This window comes from Giraffa tippelskirchi, chromosome 4 (genome assembly GCF_054371585.1).
Source record: "Giraffa tippelskirchi isolate mGirTip1 chromosome 4, T2T-mGirTip1v1.2.pri, whole genome shotgun sequence".
NCBI classification, from domain to species: domain Eukaryota; kingdom Metazoa; phylum Chordata; class Mammalia; order Artiodactyla; family Giraffidae; genus Giraffa; species Giraffa tippelskirchi.
In genome coordinates this window covers 177713661-177734100 of record NC_137278.1, presented here as the reverse complement: position 1 = coordinate 177734100, position 20440 = coordinate 177713661, and the positions used below count along the sequence as shown (strand labels likewise).

At 41.1% G+C, this 20440-nt stretch overlaps 1 protein-coding gene and 1 non-coding gene across 51 annotated transcripts in view; one reads left to right on the top strand and one right to left on the bottom strand.

Moving 5' to 3' along the window:
* Window positions 1-20440, top strand: part of PPFIBP1 (PPFIB scaffold protein 1) — a 197336-nt gene that overhangs the window by 101844 nt on the left and 75052 nt on the right. The window lies entirely within an intron of this gene.
* TRNAC-GCA (transfer RNA cysteine (anticodon GCA)) lies at window positions 2280-2351 on the bottom strand. The gene has a single exon. It is a non-coding gene; the product is annotated as a tRNA-Cys (tRNA).

The window sequence follows — 20440 nt, the reverse complement described above, 5'->3', positions numbered from 1 at the left end:
TGCAGGTCACGGCCCAGGCCAACACCTCCTCATTTTGCATGTGTTCATGCTAAGTTGCTTCAGTTGTGTCCAACTCTTTGTAACTCTGTGGATCATAACCCACCAGGCTCCTCTGTCCATGGGATTCTCTGGACAAGAATACTAGAGTGGATTGCCATGCCCTCCTCCAGGTGATCTTCCCAACCCGGGGATGGAACCCGAGTCTCCTGCATTGGCAGTGATTCTAGACTTATACCCAAGGGTACCCATGCAGAAGGTGAATGTGGCACTGGTCTTAGCTTTTGTGCAGTTAGAAAATGGCTGCCCTCCAGGCAGATGTAGCACCTGGGCTGGAACAGGCTGGGGTTCAGCCTCCACTCACTGGGGCAGGGAACCCTGTACAGGACACAACCTGCACAGCCAGAAGGGTGACCCTGACTTGAAGATGTCGGTTGGTTTATCTCCAAATTAAAATAAGTCTCTTTGTCCTATTTAGAAGCAGAAAATTGGACAACTTCTGGAAATCTCTGATAGCCCAGTGACTTAGTAATAATTTTAAATATTAAAAGGCTTTTTACCACAAAGCTGTAGAAATTGTTCTTTGCATAATCAGGATGACATGTATGTGTCTTTTCAAGCCAGTATGGTTCTATCTGTGCTGCCTGATTGGAGCCTTGTCTCATAGTTGAAGCTCAGGAGGGAGTTTCAATCTAGAATGTAGCTATCTGCTAACATCTAAGTTTGGAAGTGAACGTGTGTCGCTCCTGGACTACTGTGGTTTTGCTATTTGGAGGAAGCCCTCCAACCTGGTGGAGAGGCACAGCATTCCTTCATACGACGTGTTGGCTCTTGTGAAAGTGACTTGAAGTAATTGAGAGCTGGCAGCAGAAGAGATGGGAGAGGACCTAATTCTTGCTGGGCATGAGTCATCTTATTATACCTTTAAATTGATGATTTTATTAAGCAGTTTCATTGTTGGTACAAAACGATTCCTCAATCCTAGATTGCTTTGATGTACGTGTTATGTATCCACATGTCCTCTGTCAGGATCCTAGCATAGACCTCTCCCTGAACAAACACCGAAAACATATTATTACCATATTTTTGCCTTTGATTTGGGGGACAGTTTTGTTTCTTGTGTTTAAAGTCAGTGTTGAGTATTCAGGGGAGGTGGTTGTGCGCCTTTTTTTCAGATTTATGGGAATGCCTAAATCTTACTTGAGGAGGAGTATAAGAAAGTATAAGAAAAACAACCATATATACTTTGATACTTTTGTAATTTCAAAAGACTTATGGATGTTCCCTGCAGATTGTTGCTGGGTCTCTCAGGAGGAATAGAATTTGAATCCGAGGGCAAGAGTTTGCTCTGTAAATGTTTGTTATGATACTGCAATTGCTGAGTATGCTGTATCTAATTGAATTCATGTATCATGCTTGTTACTGGGTCATAAAGACTGTTGTTGAATGTTGTTACAGAAAAGAGCAGAACGTGGCCAGCATGTAGTGGCCTTAGAAAACTCACTCATATACAGAGCTGTAGCTGGATTTTTCAGGCCAGCTGCATTCTAAACTCTGCCTCCTAGGAAGCCCCTGTACCTTTGTAATCCTGTGTCTGCTTACCCTGGCCGATGGTCAGCCTGCTACTGCCGCAGTCCAGCGTCTCATGTTAGGCCTCACCACTTGGGATAGTTGGCTAAGGCTGCTGTGACAGAGTAAGCCAACCAGAATCGGTGGCTTCAGCAACAGAAATTCATTTTCACAGTTCTGCAGGCTGAAAGTCCAAAATGAGAATGTGGGCAGGGTGGGAGTCCTCTGAGCACGGGATCTGTTCCAGGCTTCTCTCCTTGACCTTGACTGTCTTCTCCTTGTGTTTTCACATCACCTGCCTTTATGCGTGTCTCTCTGTCCAAATTGCCCCTTTTTATGAAGATGCCAGTCAGAATGGAATAGGACCCACCTGAATGATCCCATTTACCTTCATTATTTCCATAAAGACCCTCTCTCTGAATGAGGTCAGATTCTGAGGTGCTGGGGGTAGGACTTCAACATAGGAATTTGGGGTAGAAACACTTCAACCCATCCCACCAGTTATAGCTGAGCTTTGATATAGATGAGCCTCAGAAATCAAGCTATACTTACTTTGGAATCTTTAAATCACCAAAAAGGATTGAAAGTGAAGTTGCTCAGTCATGTCCGACTCTTTGCGACCCCATGGACTGTAGCCCACCAGGCTCCTCCATCCATGGAATTTTCTAGGCAAGAGTACTGAAGTGGGTTGCCATTTCCTTCTCCAGGGGATCTTCCCAGCCCAGGGATTGAACCTGGGTCTCCTGCATTGCAGGCAGACGCTTTACCGTCTGAGCCACCAGGGAATCTCAAAGGAAATCTGTAAATTAGCTGAATTAGTGTCTGTGGTGTTGCTTCTGTAGTTAACAATTCTCTCTCTCAGTCATTTCATGAGTCATGAGGTCAAAATGTGTTGGATAAATTAAAACAAATATGAGAGCAGCGCTTTTTAGGAGGGGACTTCTGACACACCCTTTTCATCCAAGTCCACCACCTGTAAACTGTCTAACCCATTCAACATTTGGAGAATTTGAAGTCCTGTAACATGTTGATCTGTAGTGTGTTTTTGCTTGACACTTGCCTTGGATACACTGCTCATGCATAGCCTTTATTTTCCACATAAGCCTTGTTTAGCTGAGTGGTTTTGACTCTCAAAGCTCTCCAGTGCTTTGGACTGACTGTGTTCCAGGAATTTATGGTGGAATTTTCTGGCAGGTCTGTGATACATTGTGCAGTCTGCTAATAAAACTACCCATCCCTGCAGGAAGCAGAATTTAGAGCTGGTTAGGGCTTCCCTGGCAGCTCAGTTGGGAAAGAATCTGCTTGCAATGCAGGAGACCACGGTTAAATTCCTGGATCAGGAAGATCCCTTGGAGAAGGGATAGGTTAGCCACTCCAGTATTCTTGGGCTTCCCTGGTGACTAAGATGGTAAAGAATCTACCTGCAGTGCAGGAGACCTGGGTTCGATACCTCGGTTGGGAAGATCCCCTGGAGGAGGGCATGGCAACCCGTTCCAGTATTCTTGCCTGGAGAATCCCCATGAACAGAGGTGCCTGGGGGGCTACAGTCCAGTTCATTTCAGTTCAGTCATTAGTCGTGTCCGACTCTGCGACCCAATGGACTGCAGCACGCCTGGCTTCCCTGCCCATCACCAACTCCTGGAGTTTACTCAGACTCACGTCCATTGAGTCGGTAATGCCATCCAACCATCTCATCCTCTGTTGTCCCCTTCTCCTCCCGCCTTCAAACTTTCCCAGCATCCAGGTCTTTTCATGTGAGTAAGTTCTTCGCTTCAGGTGGCCAAAGTATTAGAGTTTCAGCTTCAGCATCAATCCTTCCAATAAATATTCAGGACTGATTTCCTTTAGGATGGACTAGTTGGATCTCCTTGCAGTCCAAGGGACTCTCAAGAGTCTTCTCCAATACCACAGTTCAAAAGCATCAATTCTTTGGTGCTCAGCTTTCTTTATAGTCCAACTCTCACATCCACACATGTCTACTGGAAAAACCATAGCTTTGACTAGACGGACCTAGGTTGGCAAAGGAATGTCTCTGCTTTTTAATATGCTCTCTAGGTTGGTCATAACTTTTCTTCCAAGGAGTAAACGTCTTTTAATTTCATGGCTGCAAGCACCATCTGCAGTGATTTTGGAGCCCCCAAAAATAAAGTCAGCCACTGTTTCCACTGTTTGCCCATTTATTTGCCACGAAGTGATGGGACCGGATGCCATGATCTTAATTTTCTGAATGTTGAGCTTTAAGCCAACTTTTTCACTCTCCTCTTTCACTTTCATCAAGAGGCTCTTTAGTTCTTCTTCACTCTCTGCCATAAGGGTGGTGTCATCCGCATATCTGAGGTTATTGATATTTCTCCCAGCAATCTTGATTCCAGTTTGTGCTTCATCCAGCCCAGCGTTTCTCATGATGTACTCTGCATATAAGTTAAATAAGCAGGGTGACAGTATGCAGCCCTGATGTACACCTTTTTCTATTTGGAACCAGTTTGTTGTTCCATGTCCAGTTCTAACTGTTGCTTCCTGACCTGCATACACATTTCTCAAGAGGCATGTCAGGTGATCTGGTATTCCCATCTCTTGAAGAATTTTCTACAGTTTGTGGTGATCCACACAGTCAAAGGCTTTGGCATAGTCAATAGAGCAGAAATAGATGTTTTTCTGGAACTCTCTTGCTTTTTCAATGATCCAACGGATGTTGGCAATTTGATCTCTGGTTCCTCTGCCTTTTCTAAAACCAGCTTGAACATCTAGAAGTTCACGGTTCATGTATTGTTGAAGCCTGGCTTGGAGAATTTTGAGCATTACTTTGCTATCATGTGAGATGAGTGCAGTTGTGCGGAAGAGAAGCAAAAAGCAAAGAAGAAAAGGAAAGATATACCCATTTGAATCCAGAGTTCCAAAGAATAGCAAGTAGAGATAAGAAAGCCTTCCTCAGTGGTCAGTGCAAAGAAATAGAGGAAAGCAGTAGAATGGGAAAGACTAGAGACCTCTTCAAGAAAATTAGAGATACCAAGGGAACATTTCATGCAAAGATGGGCTCAATAAAGGACAGAAATGGTGTGGACCTAACAGAAGCAGAAGATATTGAGACAAGGTGGCAAGACTACACAGAAGAACTATACAAAAAATATCTTCATGACCCAGATAATCACAGTGGTGTGATCACTCACCTAGAGCCAGACATCCTGGAATGTGAAGTCAAGTGGGCCTTAGGCAGCATCACTACGAATGAAGCTAGTGGAGGTGTTGGAATTCCAGTTGAACTATTTCAAATCCTAAAAGACGATGCTGTGAAAGTACTGCACTCAATATGCCAGCAAATTCGGAAAACACAGCAGTCGCCACTGGACTGGAAAAGGTCAGTTTTCATTCCAGTCCCTAAAAAAGGCTACAGTCCATGGGGTTACAAAAATCGGACACCACTGAGTGACAAAGCTCAGCAAAGCACAGATACTGCATGGCCTCATCATCATCTGTAGCAATGTGGAAGGAGACCAGGGTCAATAGTCTTTTCTGACTTTGTGTGAAAGGCCCAAGTAATCTTTACTACTAAGATGAAGTAGAATATTATAAAATTTCTACTAAATAAGAAATATATGTATATATATTAGTAAGGATATCAGCCATCTTAGCTCTCATTTACAGTGGCCTCCAACCTCTTTGGCACCAGGAACAGGTTTTGTGGAAGACAATTTTTCCACGGACGGGGGGAGGTGGAGGATGGTTTCAGGATGATTCAAGTGCATTACATTTATTGTTCACTTTATTTCTATTATTAATACTACATCAGGTCCACCTCAGATCATCAGACATTAGATCCTTGAGGTTTTGGACCCCTGCTTTAAAAACATGGGTTTCTACCCCAGAAGTTCTGTATCTGGCTAGTTTCTTTTTATTTACAGAAACGTGAGCTGTTGACTTATCCTTAAGTAGAGGAAGGCCTGGGACAATTGTGAGGAGTCAGAGCTAGATCTGTAGCTTCTGAAGCGTAGGGAAGAATTTGAGAGTTGTTTTTTGAGTGCTATTTTTAGGTCTAGAAGGGTTTTAAAATGTTTATTGGTTGAGCAGAAGGAAACAGATGAATGCAAAAGACTGAAGATATGAGGGAATGACGGAGTGAATGTGAAAAGGTTGGAATGTCATTGAGAATACGGTGGAGAGTTTTCCCATGACAGAAAGAAACAGGCAAAGGAGAGTATATAGAAATTTTAGATAGAGGAGAGTGCCCTGGGATTCTCAGCAAGGTAGGATATGAGGGAATCTACCGAGATTAAGGGTAGAGAGGAATAGGAATAGATTAGGGGAGAGTTTGGCAGGAATTTTGAGAGACAGCCATTATGAGAAATGTGATAGGGCAGGAAATAGTGATGAATAAAGGATCATTGAGTAACATTAAGTGCCCTGTCGAGATTAGATAGCAGGCATTTGAAGTGGAGCCAACCTAGCTTCCTCTAACAGATCAGAAGAATGAAATCAAGACACAGCTGGGCATTTCATAAGGAGAAATACATTTTTAATGCTTTGTTGCTATTTGGCAGAAGGCAGGACTTGAAGGCATCCTGAGATTAAGACATTCAGTACACATGGTTTAAACAGCAAAAATGTAAAAAGTATATACTTTTACATATTAAAAAATAGTTTAATACTTAATCAAATGTACAAACACTGTATATTTTATATTATGTAAAAATAGTATATTTTGTTGAATACATAGTAAAAAAGTATATTTTTTATATTTATAAAAGTATATTATTCCCTTGCTTTGTTTTTACGCTCAGGAAATCACTAGGTTAAGTAGAATGCCCTAGTTTGGGGTTGCCTCTTGAAAATAAGACCAGTGCTGTATTTGGCGAAGGAAAATGTGTGTGTCTGGCAGGTGGGCTTACCTAGCCAGGTGCGTGAGGTGGACTTTATTGGAAAGCAAAGGTACCAGTTGGGGATGGTCACTGGAATGACAGTTCCTCAGTGCCTAGTACAATTCCTGGTACATGATGGGTGAATGACCAGTATCCTTTTAATAAGTGTATATATGTGTGTATGAATGAATGGGTGGACTAGCCATGTCATTTTGAAGCAGAAGTTCTACCAGATAAAGTGTGGAGAATCTTGATTATATTGCTTATTTGGTAGCCCTACCCTAGGCATTCAATTTACAGCTATACTGAAAGCAAGCTTTCAGATTCCTGTTGAGACAGTTCAACATATTTTATTTGTTCCACTTTTCGTCTCTGTCTCCGCATTCCCTCTCTCCTGAAAGCTGTTGGGTTGCCAGAACTTTTATTAAAATGAAAACAAAAATCTGGGTTGACTGTGATAATCTCAAGGGGTGAGATGGGTAGGGGGCAGGTGGAAAGGAGGTTCGAGAGAGAGGGGACATATGTATAGTCATAGCTGATTCATGTTGTTGTATGGCAGAAACCAACACAATATTGTAAAGCAGTTATCCTCCAATTAAAAGTAAATTAAAAAAAAACTGCTCATGATCTAAAACATATTGCAGGCGAATGCTTTACAATGAGCCCCCAGGGAAGCCAGAGTGAAGAGCTCATCAAATCCTAAAAGCCCTAAGCTTGTCCTGAAAGCCATAGGGAGCCACTGCAAGCCTCTGAGCTGTTTATTGTACACTCCCACCCTTGTTAGTTGTTGGCCAAACAAGTCCATTAATGTACTGTTCTTTAATATGCAATACTCTATAGCACATTTTGTGGTGATTAATGAATAATTTTGTGTTGATGGATGTTTGATAGTGAATGGTTGTTCATCTGTTTATCAAACCTTTATTGAATACAGGGCTTCCCTGCGGCTCAACAGGTAAAGAATCCGCCTGTGATGTGGGGACCTGGGTTCAATCCCTGGGTTGGGAAGATTCCCTGGAGAAGTGAAAGGCTACCCACTCCAGTATTCTGGCCTGGAGAATTTCATGGACTATATAGTCCATGAGGTCGCAAAGAGTCGGACACGATTGAGTGTCCTACTCACTTCACTTTCACTTTCACTTTTATTGAATACATGATCTGAGCTAAGCTTGGTATAGAAGCTTATTAAGAGCAGGACCTTAATTCTTTTTAAAATAGCATTTTATTTATTTATTGGCCATCCTGTGCAGCATGCAGTATCTTAGTTCCCTGGTTGGGGATCAGACCCATGACCCTGCAAGTAGAAGCATGAAGTCTTAACTACTGGACCTCCAAGTAAGTCCCAAGACCTTAATTTTTAAGAAAATTCAGTCTGGCAGAAACAACATTTCATGGACCTAATCAAGTGAGCCCAACTATCAAAGACATCTTTTTTTTTTTTTTTTTTTTTAGCCAAGTGCAGTGTCTGTCGAGGTAACCAGTGGTCCATATGGTACCTGGTTATAGAGGTTTATAAAAACAAAAGAGTGTTATGGGAGTGCTTGATGCTGAGGTGTGGGTTTTCCTTGGGTAGTCTGCCATGATGCACAGCTTTCATATACAAGATCTGGCTATTTCATTGTGCTCTAGTGTAAAGGATGGAGGGGATGACTCTCCATGGATGATCATTTTATAGTTCTTGCTTCCTTCCTTTACTTGATGGAAGGACTACTTGTCATGCTCGGTTTGGGAGCAAGTGGTTCACCTCAGTCAGTGGCCATCCATCTCTCTATGGATTAGGCCACCGACTTGGGTCCTTTATTTTTCCTAAAGACTCATCAAATTCTATTAGCTTTTCCATCAAAATAAACACAAGATGTTAGGAAAGCCGTTGCCTTGTTAGAGTATGTGTTACCTAGGTGTGCACACTCCTTAGAACCCATCAAACTATGTAGTTAAGCCCTGTGCCTTTCACTCTATGTAAATTGCCCTTCGGGCTTCCCTAGTGGCTCAGTGGTGAAGAACCTGCCTGCCAGTGAAGGAGACGCAGGTTTGATCCCTGGGTTGGGAAGATTCCCTGGAGAAGGAAGATTCCCTGAAGAAGCCAACCCACTCCAGTATTCTTGTCTTGGAAATCCCATGGACAGAGGAACCTGGGGAGCTACAGTACATGCGGTTACACAAGAGCTGGACATGACTTAGTGACTAAACAACAACAACAAAATTCTTCTTCTCGGTTTCCCTCTCCCCACCTGGGCCTCAAATACCAAATACACGAAACTCTCCTTCCTCAGGGCCTTCACACTGGCTATTGTTGCAACCTAGAAGTTCTTCCTGTATATTCACATGAATTTCTGTTTCACCTCTTCAGGGCGTGGTTCAATATCATTCTGTCAGTGGGGTCTTCCCTGATTATCATATTAAAATGGTAGCTTCCTCTCTGTCCCTTTCTGCACAAAGAGCCAGCAGAGTACAATTAAGATCATGGGCTCTGGTTTCGAATCTGTTTTCTAGCTGTATGACTCAGGTACCCTTTCTGTGCCTCAGTTTTGCCACCTATAACATAGAGATGAGGGACCTCTCTGGTTGTCCAGAGGTTAAGATTCTGCCTCTCAGTGCAGGGGACGGAGGTTCAATCCCTGATCGGGGAACTAAGATCCCACATGCCACAGGGCAACTAAGCCCATGTACCACAACTAGATAAGCCTATATGATGCAGCTAGAAAAAGCCCTCATATTGCAGCGAAGACCCAGCATAGCCAAGCAAAAAAAGAGAGATGAATACCTTGTCAGTAGGGTTGTGAAAAATTAATGTATTCTTACATTAAAAGCACGTAAAACAGTCCCTGGTGTGTTGTAAGCTAATGTGATCTTACCTGCTTTGTTTTACCCATATTTGTATCATCATCTGAGTTACTATAGAGTTCAACCACTTATTTGTTAATAGTTTCTTGCCATTAGAATGTATGCTTCATCACAGCACCAACCTTTTATTTACTTTTTTTCTTTCTCCATTTTCTTTCTTTTTCTTTACTGCTGTACCCTCCTCCCTTAGAATAGTGCCTGATATATTATGCATGTGTGAGTGCACAGTCATGTCCCACTCTTTATGCCCCCTGGACTGTCACCTGCCAGGCTGCCCTGTCCATGGGATTCTCCAAGGCAAGAATGCTATAGTGGGCTGCCATTTCCTAGTCCAAGGGATCTTCCTGACCCAGGGACCAAACCCTCATCTCCTGTGTCTCCTGCATTGGCAGGTGGATTCTTTACCACTGAGCCACCTGGAAAGCCCTCTGATATATTATACGTTGTCAGTAAATATTGTTCTGTAATAAGAAAATGTGCAAATAGGAAAGGGGTTGGGGCAGAGGTCTGCTAACTTTTCCTGTAAAAAGGCCGGATGGTAAATATTTTAGGCTTTGTGTTTATAGCTGTTCAAATCTGCTGTTGTAGCATGAAAGTGGCCTAGAGGATTACAGAAACGAATGAGTGTGACTGTGTTCCAGGGAAACTTTATTTACAAAAGCAGGCAGAGGGCCAGATTTGGCTTATGGGCTATAGTTTGCTAACCCGTGGGCTGGGAAATAAATTTTGGCTTTGCTTTTATTTATTTGTTATCTATCTGCCCTGGGTCTTAGTTGCAGCATGTGGGATCTTTAGTTGTGGCATGTGGAATCTAGTTCCCCAACCAGAGATCAAACCTGAGCCCCTTGCATTGGAAGTGTGCTTGCTTTCCTCATTTTCATCATCCCTCCCTTAAGCAAATCTCCCACTGCAGCAATTAGTGCTAGTCACACAAACCTGAAGTATTCCTAATTTGAAAAGTGTTATATTACCTCTTATTACTTGGCTCAGTTCAGTTCAGTTGCTCAGTCATGTCCAGCTCTTTGTGACCCCATGGACTGTAGCATACCAGGCTTCCCTGTTCATCACCAACTCCCGGAGCTGGCTCAAGCTCATGTCCATCGAGTTGGTGATGCCAATCAACCGTCTCATCCTCTGTCGTCCCCTTCTTGTGCCTTCAATCTTTGATCAATTACTTGGCTCAGTCCTCATTAATTGTACACGGTTTCCATATGTCTTATTTTTAAAAACTTATAATTTTGTATTGGGGTAATCTCTTAACAGTGAATAACAATGTTAAGAATATATTTTGTACTTTCAACTGTATAATTTCAGGACTCTGGTTTTCAGTTGTTTTTCTACAACAGCTGGAGACGTATCTGTGCTGCTGATTATGGCCAGAGGCATGTATGCTATAAAGGAAAAAAATGACGACATTCTATTTATCATACAGCTAAGAATGTAACTGCCACTCAGTTGAAGTAGAAAAGCAATAGAAGTTACCTATTAGACAAACAGTTTAGTTTTTAAAATTATTATAGTCTTGTTTCTGTATGAAACTGTTCCCTAGTCCACAATTTTACCACTCTTCCTGGTGTGCTGGCAAGATTCTTCCACTTTAAAATAAAAAAAAAATTTTTTTTGAGCCATGTGTGAAATGACAGTCTGTGAAATTTTAGTGAAAAATATAATAGCCTTTATTGCTTTATTAAAACAGAGATGATTGGGATATATTCTTTGTGGCTGCGATGCTTTGTAATTAGACATGTAAGTGGTTCCTTACAGGTATACATTGGAGATACTGTGAGTTCAGTTCCAGACCACTGCATTAGAGCAAATATCGAAATAAAGTGAGTCACAGGAACTTTTTTTGTCTCCCAGTGCATATGAAAGTTATGTTTACGCTAGACTGTAGTGTAGTAGACTATAGTCTAAGTGTGCAGGAGCATTTTGTCTAAAAAAGCAATGTACATACATTAAGAAACACTTTATTGCTAACAGTGCTGTCATCTGAGCCTTCCAGTGAATCATCATGTTTGTACAGGTGGAGGGTCTTGCCTCAGTGAGATGTTGATGGGTGCTGACTGATCAGGTGATGGATGGTGAAGGTCGGTGTGGCTGTGCCACAGCCAATTTCTTAAAATAAGACAACAGCGAAGTTTGCCTCATCAATTGTCTCTTCCTTCCATAAATGGTTTCTCTGTACCATGCAATGCTGTTTGATAGCATGTTACCCTCAGTAGAACCCTTTTTGAAATTGAAGTCAATCCTCTCAAACCCTGCCACTGCTTTATCAACTCAGTTTATGTAATATTCTCAATACTTTGTTGTCACTTCAACAATATCCACAGCATCTCCACCAGGAGCAGATTCTATCTCAAGAAGCCACTTATTTGCTCATCTGTAAGAAGCAGCTCCTTATCTCTTCATGTTTTATCATGAGATTGCAGCAATTTAATCATATCTTCAGGTTCCACTTCTGATTCTAGTTCTCTTGCTGTTTCCACCACATCTGCAGTGGCTTCCTGCACTAAGTCTGGAATCCCTCAAAGTCATCCAGGAGGATTGGAATCAGCTTCTTCCAAACTCTTCTGAATGTTGATGTTTTGACCTCTTTCCATGAATTACGAATATTCTTAATGGCATCTAGAATGGTGAATATCTCCAGAAGGTTTTCAATTTAATTTGCCCAGATCCATCCCAGAAATCACTGTCTGTGGCAGCTGTAGCCTTATGAAATGTGTTTCTTAAATAATAAGAGTTGAAACTCAAAATGACTCCTTGATGCAAGGGCTGCAGAATGGATGCTGTGTTATGGAAGCAACATTAATCTCATTGTACATCTCCATCAGAATTCTTGGGTGACCAGGTGCGCTGTCAATGAATAGTAATATTTTGAAAGGAATATTTTTCTCGAGAATGGGCTGAAGAATGGGCTTGGAATATTCGGTGCAACATGTGTTGTCATCTAGACTTTATTGCTGGGCTGGAGGAAGCACAAGCTGGAATCAAGATTGCCGGGAGAAATATCAATAACCTCAGATACGCAGATGACACCACCCTTATGGCAGAAAGTGAAGAAGAACTAAAGAGCCTCTTGATGAAAGTGAAAGAGGAGAGTGAAAAAGTTGGCTTAAAGCTCAACATTCAGAAAACTAAGATCATGGCATCCGGTCCCATCACTTCATGGCAGATAGATGGGGAAACAGTGGAAACAGTGGCAGACTTTATTTTTTGGGCTCCAAAATCACTGCAGATGGTGCTTGCAGCCATGAAATTAAAAGACACTTACTCCTTGGAAGGAAAGTTATGAACAACCTAGACAGCATATTAAAAAGCAGAAACATTACTTTGCCAAAAAAGGTCCATCTAGTCAAGGTTTTTCCAGTAGTCATGTATGGATGTGAGAGTTGGACTATAAAGAAAGCTGAGCGCCAAAGAATTGATGCTTTTGAACTGTGGTGTTGGAGAAGACTCTTGAGAGTCCCTTGGACTGCAAGGAGATCCAGCCAGTCCATCCTAAAGAAGATCAGTCCTGGGTGTTCATTGGAGGGACTGATGTTGAAGCTGAAACTCCAGTACTTTGGCCACCTGATGGGAAGAGCTGACTCATTTGAAAAGACCCTGATGCTGGGAAGGATTGAGGGCAGGAGGAGAAGGAGACGACAGAGGATGAGATGGCTGGATGGCATCATTGACTCAATGGACATGGGTTTGGGTGGACTCCGGGAGTTGGTGATGGACAGGGAGGCCTGGCATGTTGCGGTTCATGGGGTCACAAAGAGTCGGACATGACTGAGCGACTGAACTGAACCGATAAAGCACAGAATGGATCTCAAGAATGGGCTTAGAATATTTGGTGCACCATGCTGTAAATAAATGTGCTGTCATCTAGACTTTGTTGTTCTATTGATAAAGCACAGGCAGAGTTGATTTAGCATAGCTCTAAAGGACCTTAGAATTTTCAGAATGGTAAATGAACATTAGCCTCCACTTACAGTCACCAGCTGCTTTAGCTCCTAGAAAGAAAGTCTCTCTTCTGAAGCTTTGAAGCCAGGCGTTGGCTGCTTTTCTTTATCTATGAAAGTCTTAAATGCCATCTTTTTCTAATAGACAGCTGTTTCATCTTCATTAGTGTTGTGTAGTGTAGCCACTTTCATTAATGATCGAAGCTGGATCTTCTGGATAAAACTTGCTGCGGCTTCTACATCAGCACTTGCTGCTTCACCTTGCACTGGTATGTTATAGAGAGGGCTTCTTTCCTTCAACCTCTGCTAGCTTCAGACTGAAATTCTGCAGCTTCCTCACCTCTCTCAGCCTTCGTAGAACTGAAGAGAGTTAGGACCTTGCTCTGGATCAGGCTTTGGCTTAAGGGAATGTTGTGGCTGGTTTGATCTTCTATCCAGACCACTGCAGCTTCCTCCATATCAGTCAGCAATAGAGCTCTTTCACTTTATCTTTCATGTGTACACTGAAGTAGCACTTTTAATTTCCTTCAGGAAGTTTTCCTTTGCATTCACAACTTGGCTGTTTGTTGCAAGAGGCCTCGCTTCCAGCTTATCTTGGCTCTCAACATGCCTTCCTCACTGAGTTTAATCATTTCTTGCCTTTGATTTAAAGTGAGAGACATGCAACTCTTCTTTTTGTGACCATTTAGAGGTCAGTCTAGTTATTAACTGGCCTGATTCCAATATTGTTGTGTCTTAGGAAATAGGGAGGCTCAAGGAGGAGAGAGAGATGGGGGAAAGGCCAGTCGGTGGAGCAGTCAGAATACACACAACATTTGTCAATTAAGTTTTCCATGTTACACGGATGCGGTTCATGGTGCCCCAAAGCAAGTCTGATAGTAACGTCACAGATCACCATGAAAAGTTTTGAAATATTGCTGCTGCTGCTGCTAAGTCGCTTCAGTCGTGGCCGACTCTGTGCGACCCCATAGATGGCAGCCCACCAGGCCCCGCCGTCCCTGGGATTCTCCAGGCAAGAACACTGGAGTGGGTTGCCATTTCCTTCTCCAATGCATGAAAGGGAAAAGTGAAAGTGAAGTCGCTCAGTCGTGCCTGACTCTTAGCGACCCCATGGACTGTAGCCTACCAGGTTCCTCCATCCATGGGATTCTCCAGGCAAGGATCCTGGAGTGGGTTGCCATTTCTGCTAGAATTACCAAAATGTTACACAGAGTCATGAAATGAGCAAATACTGTTGGAAAAATGGTGCTGATAGACTTGCTCTTCGCAGAGGTGCCACATACCTTCAGTTTGTAAAAAAACACAAAGCTATTGCTATCTGTGAAGCACAATAAAAGTGAAGCAAATTAAAGAGGCATGTCTGTGTATGACTGCCATTGATGTTACTTTAACACAAATGTGTTTTTTGTTTCACTTCTTCTGAATTTAGCCGTATAGCATCATTGTCAGTGCTAACACTTTTATACTTCCCATTTAGTTATTTTAACCATTTGATGTGTATGGAAAGAGAACAAACCTGAACTATTCTCCCTACTTGTTGGAGTCCTCTTGCAAATGCATCACTCCTTCTGTCTGTGCTCTACAGCTACAGTTCTTATTTAAAGTCCTGTGTGCACACCTGTTCCCCAGACTCCCACTCAATGTGTCCTTCATAGCAGTGCTTCTCCAGCTGTCTGGTGAAGATGAAGGTTGTTTTTTTTTTTTTTTTTTTTTCTTATTTCCAGTCCATCATGGATTGATTCATTTTTTTTTTTTTTTGTAAAATTCAATTTGAAAATAATTGGGTTTCGCAGCAAAATTATCATGAAATTGGATATCACAGCAAGGTCACATTGCTATAAAATTTCTGAATACTTGCTCTGAATTTCTGTACTTATAATAGACCAGTAAAAGTTGGTGAACTAGCACCAGTTCATAGACCATGTTTTAAACAGCACCACTTAAGAGAAAGAGGGGCTTCACCGGTAGCTCAGAAGGTAAAGAATCTGCCTGCAAAGAGAAAGAAGTAATTTTCAAATGTTTTTGACCCAATGTAAGATATACTGTCTTATCTCATGATGCAGTACATATGCATGTATGTTCACATATATACGCGCGTGTGCACACACACATGCGCACACACACACACACACACACAGAGAAATCACTGGAATGTCAGCTCCCTAAAGGCAGATTTTTCTTTTTGCTTCTCTTTTCCACTATTCTGTTTCTAGGCCTTCCATCAGTATTTGTTACAGGCAAGTATATATATAAAATGAAATCAAAAGTTTCACAAAACTATACTTTTACCTCTTGTGAGACATTTTGATGTCTTCTATTTTATTAAAATAAATGATGATAAGACTAAACTTTTTCACTACCTTTTAATCTGAGGGTTTATAACACACTTCAGAGGCTGCTCACGTATAGGCACCTTGTCCATTCCCTCCATTTTGGAGCTTTGAGTAGCTGTTACCCATCCCTACACTCCTCAGGGGTATGAGTCTGGGTCTCATGGACCCCAGAGCTGCTTTCCTCTGAGCCAGCTGAGGCTAGGTTGGTAGACCTGGGTGGGAAAATAGGAGAGAGATGAGTCACCAGCTTATGAGACCTAAAATGAAGAGATTAGAGTGGGTGAAAAAATTAGAAGTTGAAACCTGCTCAGGCCGCAAATAGTTCTCCATCATATGGGGAACGAAGTTTATAGACTTAAAGGAATAACATCATTCCACAGTAGCACAGTAAACTTGGTTTATCTACCTCCTGAAAAGCATGAACATTCATTTTGTGAGATTGTAGTTAACAAGGGTGATAGTAGTGATCAAACTTATCAAGATTTATCTTAAAAGTTAAAGTGAGAAGATAGTTTTCTGGCCTATGCAGCTCAGAAGAAGCTCACACTATTCCCCAAACCAGGGAGCATAGGAGCAAGACTAGTTACGACATGACAGTGTGCATGTTTGAGGGGCCCCTGGGCATGAGCATTTGTGCTGCAAGCATTTGATGTCCATCACTTGAGACGCTGGGGATGCAGAGATCAGGAATACAGTCTCTGTAATCAGGGAGCTCACAGTGCAGTCACAGAGACAGATACTGTAAAATTAGGGCTCCTGTGAAGTCATCCTGGTAGGATGTTCCCGGTGGGCTCAAGAAGGCCTTGGAGGAAAGGATGCCTGAGCTGTCTTGAAAGTATGTGCTCCAGGGCTTAGAAGGGGTGGTGCAAAGAGAGAGGTGACAATACAGAGGTAAGAGAGCAGGGTGTGTCCAGAGTAGAGTATGTTGTGCAGAGAGGCAGGCAGGAGTGGATGTCCTGGAGGTGGTATATAATGTGGACTAGAAGTGAATGAGAGGTCAAGGTTGGTGATCCTGGTCAAAGTTGGTGGTCCTAGTCAGGGCATAATAGCTATTTGATAAGCACCTGTTGAATGAATGAGAAGTATACTTGGGTTTTGAACTTAAATCTCTCTTCTTTAGTGACATTGGGCAAATCCGTGATTTTGTGCAGTCATCATAATAGCTAATAATGGTAGAGTGATGAGATGGTTAGATAGCATCGTCAACTCAATGGACACAAATTTGAGCAAACTCCAGAAGATAGTGGAGGACAGAGGAGCCTGGCGGGCTACAGTCCACGGGGTGGAAAGAGTAAGACATGACTGAGTGACTGAACAACAGCAGCAGCAGCGAGAAATAGGGCATTCTTTCAGTTTACCACAAGAGCTTCAGATTTACTGACATCTAATACACATTAGTTTTTCAAATAGCAGCAATATCCTTTTATGCAAGAAGTAAAAGATCTTGGCTTATTGTAATAAACTTTTTAAATTATCTCCCTTCTTGTTATCATTCCTAAATATTGATAGCAAAGAGCCAAAACATTCGTTTCCTTTTATTCTGTCCTGTTTTCCTTGCTGCTTTGTTTATTTGAATACTTAACCATTTTTTTATGGCTCTTCATTTTAGTGAGCACAAGAGTAATTTTTTTCTAACACAGTCATTAACATGCCCTCTTGTACTTTGCCTTACATCTCTCTATGAGAGGCTATTCCATTTTCTGAGTATGTGTTTGTGTTTATGCAGGTGGTTAACATAACATGTACTTTCTTATTTGATTTGTAAATATTTGGTGAGACCTTGGTATGCTTGAGGTTATGCTATAAAAATAAAATATTTAAGCCAATTATATCAGGGTCAAGGGTGTTTGAAAATCCTATTGTTTGAAGACATGGGTGAAAAAGTTTAAATATTTTATTATAGAAAATCTCAAATATGTGAAAATGTAGATAAAACAGTATAGTGTTACCCTATGTACTTATCACCCATCTTCAACAATTATCAAATCATGACTAATCTTGTGTCATCTATGTCTTTACCCTTTATTGCCTTCTTTTTATTTATTTATTTTGGTTTTATCTTAATTTTTTGGTTGTGCTGTGCAGCATACAGGATCTTACTTCCCCAACGAGGGATCGAACCCATACCCCCTGCATGGGGAGTACAGAGTCTTATCACTGGACCACCAGGGACGTTCTCCTTCATTATTTTAAAGCAAATTCCAGATGTTGTATCATTTCATCCATGAATATTTTGCTCATCCCTAATATGCTATAAACACTAAAATAATTCCTTAATATTGCCAAATACGCAATATTCATATTTCCAGTTCTGCCATCAATATTATACTTATTTTTACAGTTTGACCAGACTTTTTACATGTGTGTTGTAACATTGACATCAGTCCCACTGCCAACAACCCCGCTGTTTTTAGCACTTTTCCTGCCCCTCAACCCCCACTTCTTACTGTGCTGCCCTTTTCAGTTGATTCTGAATTCACTTTCTAGGGATGTTAGAACAGACTGGAGGTGAGAGGATTTGGACTAATAATACAGTGTGGAGGAGGAACTATGTGATAATGTATACATAGCAGAGAACCAGAAAACAAGGATTCTATAAGAATCTCTAAAGTTGTAGGCATAACAACTTAGTAGTTGAAGTTTAAAGGGAGGGATTTTACTGGTTAAAACCTGAATTGACTCTTCAGAGCTGTTATTTTTTAGATCAAAAGTAGAAGCAGGGGGTGGGGAGAGGAGCTCTGCCCTTGTTTACCTTGGTAGCCTGTTCCCAACCCATCTGGGTGGGGCTTGGTGTTCCAGGAGGAAAGAGGACTGCCTGTGCTCCAGCACAGTGACTGAGTGGGCATCACAATCATGTTGCAGCTCATACAAACCTTGCTCCTAGAGTTTGGATTCAGTAGATCTTGGCCAAGGATTTACATCTGAACCAGCTCACGAGTGATGCTGTGCCACTGCTGGGCAGTCCCCACACTTTGAGAACCACTCAGCAGTCCTTCCTAGTCCAATTTTTAAGACATTTCTTTGCTAAGATTGTATTGCTGCCTGCATGGGAAATCATCTTGTAATTGATTGACATCCCTCGTAAGCATCTTGGGGAAAAAAAAATTGATGAGAGATCTTGGGTAATTTACCTGAAAGTATATTGTTTTCATAATGGCCACATAATAACATGGTGCTCCACCAGCCTAGTTGAATGTGTGTAAACATTCTGTCCTTCACTGAAGGGATTTCTTCTTTTAAGTGTCCTTAGTATCTGTCTCTGGGCTCGGAATTCAAAGTTCTCTTTCAAACTTAAAACATTTTACCTAAGGAAAGCTGAGAAAGTTAGGACAAATGTCATTCTCACCAAATTTTAGAAACAGATTCTGTAGTTTTCTTACAGTCTTTCTTTCATACTTCACGGAGAGACTGGGCAGCTCTTCCGACCTAAAACACCAGTTAGTCAACAACCCTGTAAAAGTCGTGGTTTTCTGCCAACCTTTAAGCCACTACACCCATTGCTAGAACTTTCCCTGATATTTTACCTTACTCACATCTGCTCTAAATGGGTCCTGACCAAGCTTGAAATACACCCCAAATATTTCTTCATTGGTATTCCTTTACCGTTACTGTAAAATATGAATGTTACCTCCAGGAGCTTGCTTTTCCAAGACTTTTCTGAACTTCTTTTCATTAAACCATTAGAATAGGAAACCACTAGACTGAGGACTCCTTAAAGTAGAACTGATCTCTGTTTACATCACCCAATAGTAAGGGCTTTCTCCGTTTGATCTATGACCTTGAACCCAAACCACACTCTTTTGTTGTTGGTAGTTGTATTTTCTGGTGCTTTTTCCTTTAACAAGTCATTCAGACAAGTGTATATTAGCTATTTAGAGTCCAGAAATAATTTTGGTATTATGTGGAAATTATTAGATGTTAAAGTTTTTATTTTCTAGATGGTTTTGTGCGTCCAAAAGATGAAGCTGTAATCAATAGGTTTCTGGGTAAGGAAAGAGTCCGAACATAGGAAGCTGGATATTCTGAGTTTAATTTTAGACCTCAGGTACATATAATTGGATTATTCATTATTCTTTATTCATGATATATTATCATATAAAGCCTGCATATCCTACTTACATTCAGTCATTTAAAAATATTGTTTCAAAAAAATAAAAAATTAAAATATTGTTTCATTTCTAAATTCTAACACTAATCTTCAACCCTAATTTAAAAAATTGGAGGTGAAGCTTACATACAGTGAAACGAACACATCTTAAATGTAAAGTTTGATGAGTTTTGACAAATGTATAAGCTTGTATATATCCATGAAGATATTGAACAGAAAGTCCCCAGAATTTCCTTGAATCATTCACCACTTCCTGCAAGTAATTATTGTTCTACTTTCTATCACCATAGATTACCTATTTTTGAATTTTACATGAAAGGAATCACACAATTTATTGTGTGATTTATGTCTGACTTCTTTTGCTCCAGATAATGTTATATTTATTAGTCTTTTTCACTGTGGAGGAATATTCCTTTGTACTGGGATAATATTCCATTGTATTAAGTATGTGAAGATGCCCAGGGGAATCTTCCTCTCAGAAATGTTTCTGAGAATATAGGAAAATCTTGATATAGCATGAGATTTTCTGAAGCCTTTTATTTAAGTTTTCTATTTTTTAAAATACTTTAACTCAGGCATAAAAATTGACATAACCTTATTAACACAGATGCTCATGAAGTTAAGCAGCCGCTAAAACAGCTCAAGCATGGACAAGTCAGACTTTTAATGAATATGGAAGCTCTGTTCTTAACATTAGTACTTCACCACTTTCGGTTGCTGTTCTTACTCTTCTGTATAATCCTTTAATGCTCATTTAGAATTTATTGAGACTTATTTTGTGGCCTTGCA